The 7,662-nt window shown below is 39.9% G+C and overlaps 1 long non-coding RNA gene across 1 annotated transcript in view; it reads left to right on the forward strand.

Moving 5' to 3' along the window:
- The window catches only part of LOC121394567, a 29,179-nt gene extending 21,797 nt beyond the window's left edge, over positions 1-7,382 (forward strand). Inside the window, exon 2 of the long non-coding RNA XR_005961782.1 lies at positions 7,101-7,382. This is a non-coding gene — a long non-coding RNA (uncharacterized LOC121394567). The remainder of the gene's footprint in view (positions 1-7,100) is intronic.
- The last annotated feature ends 280 nt before the right edge of the window (positions 7,383-7,662 follow it).

A 7,662-nucleotide genomic window follows, 5' to 3' on the forward strand; every position in this document is an offset into this window, starting at 1 on the left:
GAATCGCCGTGTGTGATTAGCGCCGGCGACTTTTCATTTTATCCAGGCGCAGAGTGAGGGGAGGCATTCGGGGAAAAAAGTCGCTGCGATTAGTCGCCAGGCAACTAAATCTCCCCAAATCGCCCAGTGTGTCCCTACCCTTACAATTACTAAAGGGAGTGTATATCATGTTGAAACTCAAACATATACATATCTGCAGGCTGACACCATGCCTGTTAGTTAGGGTTGCCTCCTTTTCTGGAAAAAAATACCAGTCTTCCTAGACATCTATCTTTTTTCCCTATTAATAACATTGGGATCAACCATCATTTTTACCGACCAGGTGGCAACCCTACTGTTAGTCCAGAGACGTGACAGAGCAGATGGGAGAGCATTGGCTTAAAAAGTAACAGTAACAATTACATGTTAGTCCCAGATAGCAATTTTTTTTAGACTGATGGGGTCAGTGACCCCAACAATCATATAGTATTTTTAGGCCAATGTCACACTGGGCTGAAAATCAACCTGCACAGGCAAACGATCAACCCATTACCGTGTTTGCACCAGGATCCAATATGATTTTTTTTGTGTGTGTGATTGTAGTTGATTAGTCAAAATGCAAATTGTGTGTGTGTGTGTGTGGGGTAAATGCTGCATGCACTGTGCTTGTGTTCGTAATGAGCCCTAGAGTGTCAGCAGCCCTAAAATGAATAAGTGCACCTTGCATAGACAGTAAATCCTATTGTCACTGATATTCTGATGCTGAAAGAGAGCTGCTGAACTGAAAGCTTTATTAGGTGTCTAAAAATACAAATATCTCACAAACCACTAAAAATAGAAAAACAGAGGCGCTCTAACCAAGTTTATATTGATTTATGTTCTGGTTTAGATCCCCTTGATTGCCTGGGATGTTTCCATACTGTTTAGATCCACCTCTTTGCCTGAACGGCTGCAGCTGTGCCTGTGTGAGATACATTCTTTAGTTGCAGTTGTCAGTCGGCTTGTGGATTTCTCATTCTGTTTTACAGTATTATTAGCAGGCAAATGCATATTCACGCTGCTGAAATGTTAAATATTTGCTATTGGGTGTGCTGAGTCCTTGCGGTTACAAGAAAAAAAATATTTACTCTTGGATTTAAACTGTATTTTTGTTCGTGCAGTTTAGTCAGAAGTGAGAACTGTACCGACACTTTGCTTCCCTCTGCATATTTTATTATGTATCGGGTGTATCAAATGATTTGTAATGCCATTTCACAACGTGAATTATTATAAAAGACGATTTGTTCCCTTTAAAAATACTATATATCGTTGCTTCCCCATTACAAAGGAGAAGGTCATACTCTGTTTGAATAGGGAGGCAATAAAACAACTCTTTGCTTGGGTCAACAGCCTACTGTACTAGAATGTTCCTCACAAAGTAGAGTTTGCCGTGAGATAAGCCTTTATGTTTTGCTCTTTGTTCATATAGAAGTTCAAAGCAAGCGTGGCCATGACGTCACAAATTAAAACAAATATCTCTAGCACAAAGCTCGAGCTATAATACATTATTGCACAGTCCAAAGGTCTGATCAGTAGATTCCGTACAAGGAATATGCATATATAGTAATACCATATATACCCCCTGTCCTTCATTAGTCAGGCTATTTGCAGATGTCTGTGTTGTTTTTATCTTCATTAGTGATGACTCCAATGGGTGAGAAAATGGACGCGTGTCAAAATAATTTTGTCGCCCAATGACTTCAATGCATTTTCGGCTAATTTTCGCTGTGAATTATCCGCAAAGTTAAATGGTTCAGTGGTCTTCATAGTAAAAGTTAGATTTTTTTTATTTTTCTTTATTTTTAAATGCACTATTTCCACTCTTATCTCAGCCATGACAGATACATGTAATAAACTGAAGGTGGGGTTTTACTGATCTATAATGAAACTGCTTATTAACTACCTAAACTCCAGAATATAGATGGCAAACAGTCCTCCTAGAAATAGTACTCACCAACCCCTTGGGTGTTGCTCCCAGTGGCTTCAAAGCAGGTGCTTATTTTTGAATTCTTGGCTTTTAGGCAAGTTTTTGTTGCATAAAAACCAGGTGCACTGCCAAACAGTTTCTTATTACAGAGAAAAACAAGGATACTTAAAGGATACTTTCAAAATGAATCAGTTAAAAGTGCTGCTCCAGCAGAATTCTGCACGGAAATCCATTACTCAAAAGAGCAAACAGATTTTTTTATATTCAATTTTGAAATCTGACATGGGGCTAGACATCTTGTCAATTTCCCAGCTGCCCCAAGTCATGTGACTTGTGCTCTGATAAACTTCAATCACTCTTTACTGCTGTACTGCAAGTTGGAGTGATATCACCCCCCTCCCTTTTTCCCCCCAGCAGCCAAACAAAAGAACAATGGGAAGGTAACCAGATAGCAGCTCCCTAACACTAGATAACAGCTGCCTGGTAGATCTAAGAACAGCACTCAATAGTAAAACCCATGTCTCACTGAGATACATTCAGTTACATTGAGAAGAAAAAACAACAGCAGCCTGCCAAAAAGCATTTCTCTCCTAAAGTGCAGGCACAAGTCACATGACTGGGGGCAGCTGGGAAATTGACAAAATGTCTAGCCCCATGTCAGATTTCAAATTGAATATAAAAAAATCTGTTTGCTCTTTTGAGAAATGGATTTCAGTGCAGAATTCTGCTGTAGTAGCACTATTAACTGGTGCGTTTTGAAAAAACATGTTTTCCGATGAAAGGATCCCTTTAAGAAAGTATAACACTGCCTAAGTAATGGGCACAAACACAAACGTTATCTTTAAGCACATCCTATTATACAACATGATCACCAGCCTGTATTACAGTGTAAGGGGATATGTCATAACATGAGCAATGTTTACACTTGCTTAGTGGCTGATAGCAAACATTTAAAGATGTTTATGTTTATGCCCCAGGCCAGATAGGAATTTATTTAGGAATCCATGTACAACATGAATGTAATACATTTGCACTGGACACAAGTGTGTAGATCTCGAGCCATAGTGGTAGTGGCTCATTGGCCAGTGTTGCTGATAAAAGTTGCCTGTGAGTCAGTATGGTGCGAGAGAAACAATATGTGAGTCATGGCTAGATCCTGAGAAAAGCCTGGGGTCACAGCTAGAAATATACTCCGCATGGTACATACATTTATCATTATGAAGCCAATATATGGGAATATTGTGGTGCTTATGTTCTTTATACAGTACTACTGGGAAAACAACCTTCTTTCAGATGCATCCAGAAGTCAACAGAAAAGCCACCATCCCGTATGTAGTCTCAAGGCTGTGTTCTGTTAACATTTCACGCAATCTTGACACAAAAACAGGCTATTCCAGCTTAACAAGAACATGACCTGATCACCTGAATAGTATTTTATACATTTAAGAGTACTTTTACATACATCACTTGAGGGTGTGATTTACCTTGGAGAAAACTAATGTTAATCGCTGAAATTGAACAGATGTCCTGCCAATAAACAGATACAAGGAAGGCTGTTTGTCTGGCTTAACATTAAATTCAAATCTCAACATGTATATGCAAAGTTGCTGAACTGTTTTGCTGGATATTCAATTTTCCTTTGTGTTATTGATTTCAGGGCTTTCATCTACCATGGCAAAATACTTGCATTACAGGGAGTTATCATGAAAGCTCATTTTCACCCCACAATCTGCACTGAAGCAGAACTTTGAAAATGCCAAGTCCTGTAGACTTCCAACTGTTGTTAATATTCAACTCCCAACACCCCCAGTGGCTAAAGGCAGTTGTTTAATTGTAAAGGCATTACATTACATTCCAGGGGGTTTTGTGGGATTTTTTAATTGGAAATGTGAGTTATGTAAGGTATAAGGTACTATATAAGATACTATGTGGCCTTTAAAATGTAAACATATAATGGAAAGAGGATATTGTGTGATACTGTATATAATTAAAGGTATGGATTTTTCCATTATTTGGACATGTCTTAAGTCTACTAGAAAATTGTATAAACATTAAATAAACCCAATAGGTTACATAGTTACATAGTTACATAGTTAAATTGGGTTGAAAAAAGACAAAGTCCATCAAGTTCAACCCCTCCAAATGAAAACCCAGCATCCATACACACACCCCTCCCTACTTTCACATAAATTCTATATACCCATACCTATACTAACTATAGAGCTTAGTATCACAATAGCCTTTGATATTATGTCTGTCCAAGAAATCATCCAAGCCATTCTTAAAGGCATTAACTGAATCAGCCATCACAACATCACCCGGCAGTGCATTCCACAACCTCACTGTCCTGACTGTGAAGAACCCCCTACGTTGCTTCAAATGAAAGTTCTTTTCTTCTAGTCTAAAGGGGTGGCCTCTGGTACGGTGATCCACTTTATGGGTAAAAAGGTTGGTTTTTTGCTTCCAATAAGGATTAATTATATCTGAGTTTGGATCAAAAAGTTTGGATTATTTGGATAAAATGGAGTCTATGGGAGACAGCCTTTCCTTCTGCATAACGGATCCCATATCTGTATTAGGAAACAGAATAAAGTTACTCTCACAGATCATAAATGCATATAAGCATTTCAGACCTCCACTTTCAGTGCAAGTGCAAAAGTCCAAATACACAGCTGCATTACCCTGTTGGGCAGTATGAATAGATTTTCATTTTCTTGCTTTCTTGACTTTATTGTGGTCTTGTGGGCTAAAGGGGCCTACTGTGGACTTTGTTGGGGGCTCTGGAGATCACAATAAATAAATGTATTCAAGGTACTTAAATACCACTGGCAATCATGTGCCATTGGATGGACCTGGTACAGTGTTTTTGTAAATTTCCCATTTATTCATCACTTCATGGCTTATAGCAGGCATGTCCAAAGTGCGGCCCGGGGGCCAATTGCGGCCCTTTTTCAAATTTACACTGGCCCTCAGCCTCCATCATGAAATTAATAATAATGAGGTCCCCCAGCACAGTGCGATCAGGAATCCCATAGCAGTAATATTAAGGCACACTGTTTTTGCATACTTCTCTAGGGCTGAAGGTGTCAATAGACGTACTGACGTGCCAGTACAGTGAACTAAAGAAGTATGGCGTCACTACGTTCCAATACGTGTCTATTGCTAACACCTTCAGCACACAGGCAGCAGTAGAGACCAAGTGGCAAATTCACTAAGATTCGTAGTTGCGCCAGGCGTAACTTGGCCGCACTTGTCCGCACTTCGCCACACTGCGCCAGGCGTAGTTTCGCCAGCGCTCCGCAAATCCGAAGTTGCGCACAGGGGTAGCTTAAGGTTGCGAAGTTGCGCTAGCGTTGATTCGCTAAGCGAAGCGAAGTTACGCTAGCGATGGTTAATTTGCATACGGCGCCAAATTCAAATTTCAATGGAGGAATACGTAGAATCACTACAAATGCCTGGGAAACCTTCAAAACATCAAATAAATTTTTTTTTTGCCCTACACATGTGCCCACTGTATAGTTAAGTTGCCATGAGTTAGGAAATGTAGGGGGGAAGGAGGGGAGCCCCAAAAAATTTTTCGATCTTTTTCAGCCTATCACCCATAATATAGAAAAAATGCCTTTTTTTTGAAGCAATCCCTATCTACTCTATTGCGCTTCACCTGGTCTGAGGTGGCGAAGGAAGTCTAGCGTAAAAGGTAGCGTTCAGTACACTGCGCGCGTTAGTGAATTTGCGTAGTTACGTCCATAGCGAAAATTCGCCAGGCGTAAGGGTGCGAAGTAACACTAGCGAATTTACGCCAGCGTTCGTTAGTGAATTTGCGAAGTAACAAAAATGCCCAACGCTAGCGAATTGACGCTAGCGTTAGGCGCTTCGGCGCTTAGTGAATTTGGGTCCAAGTGGCAGATCATTACACTAATGTGCCCAAATATTACTGCTACGATTACTGCTACGATTACTCGATTCCTGTAATTTAATGTTAATGGTTCAAAGAATGTCGGCTGAATGGTCGGCCCCCACACATTTTCACCTCACCAAATCTGGCCCTCGTTGCAAAAAGTTTGGGCACCTCTGGCTTATAGTGACACTGTATCCTACTCTCCTTCCAATATGCCCTTCTGATGGTGGTTGGGTGTCACTGCAGCAAGTGCACATGCCACAATTGCACAATAAATATAACTGATTAGTCAAAACTTTTATCAACAAACAGATTACAATTTTAACATACATGCTGTTTATTGAGCTTATGTGTTGGTTGTGTGTAAATATATTTACCATCAGTGTTTATATCTCAATGCATATATTTTATTCAAAATAACTTCTGAGTTTTGTGTCTCTATTTTTATTTATGTAAATGCCTGGAGGCAGCTACAAAGGTAGAAGCTTTCATCTTTGAGAGTATGCTTACTGCTGCTGGGTAGAGGGTCTGTGCTGAGGACCTATGGTCTGTATCTTTAAAATGGAAAATTATTTGTATCATCATCAAGTGTTATCATCAAGTGTTAATATAAAGCCAGCAAGTTACACGGCTCTTTACTGTAATTTCACACAGACAGGGATCTTACAATAAATTAGCAAAGAAAGGGGTTCAGAATAAAAATAGAATTGGAGGGCCCTGCTCATAAAAGCTTACAATCTAAAAGAGCTAGGCATTAGTTGACTCATAAGGTTCTTAAAAACAATTGGTGATTATTTATGTTATCTTGACTTTAAAGAGACAGGAATTCAAGAGACAGGTCAAGAGAAGACTTGCAGAAAATGCATTTAATTAGATATATAAAAAATATTTTAGAGAGAGAGAGAGAGAGAGAGAGAGAGAGAGAGAATATGCAGGAAATTGCGGCACTCATGGTAGTAACAAAGAACTATTTATTTTGCTCAACATTTCGAACATGGTTCTTCATCAGGAGTATACAACTCCTGACCAGGGCCGCAATCACAGGCCCCCGTACAGCAAATTTTTCTGTCCCCCTTGGTCCCGGCCCACCCCAGTTCCCGACGAGGTTTAAAAAAATAAAAAAACACACATTGGTGTTCAGTACTCCTGGTTTCAGAACTTCAACTTAGGTTATTTTCGTGACTTCGGGTGTTTTCGTTGCTTCAGGACTTCAACTTTGTCTATTTTCATGACTTTGGGTCTTTTCGTCCACTTTAGGACTTCAGCTTTGTCTATTTTCGTGGCTTGGGGTCTTTTCACCGATTCAGGACGTCATCTTCGGCTATTTTCGTGACTTCAGGTCTTTTCACTGTTTCGGGACTTCGGCTGTTCAGCTTTTCGGCGGTTTGGGACTTCAGAAGAGGCGCCACTGCTTTGAAAAGTGCAGCACAGCTGGGCCCAGTGCAGGAGTACCCCCTGTGCCCCCCCTGATGGCGGCCCTGCTCCTGACGAATACGTTGTATACTCCTGACAAATAAAAAAATTATAATAGCAAATACATTTACCTATAACACAACAAATAACTTTAATACAGATATCTCACATATAATTATAGTGTTAGTAGAAGTAACTTCAGATCTTAAAGGGATCCTGTCATCAGAAAACATGTTTTTTTCAAAACGCACCAGTTAATAGAGCTACTCCAGCAAAATTCTGCACTGAAATCCATTTCTCAAAAGAGAAAACAGATTTTTTTATATTCAATTTTGAAATCTGACATGGGGCTAGACATTTTGTCAATTTCCCAGCTGCCCCTGGTCATGTGACTTGTGCCTGCACT

This window comes from Xenopus laevis, chromosome 6L, assembly GCF_017654675.1.
Source record: "Xenopus laevis strain J_2021 chromosome 6L, Xenopus_laevis_v10.1, whole genome shotgun sequence".
NCBI classification, from domain to species: Eukaryota; Metazoa; Chordata; class Amphibia; order Anura; family Pipidae; genus Xenopus; species Xenopus laevis.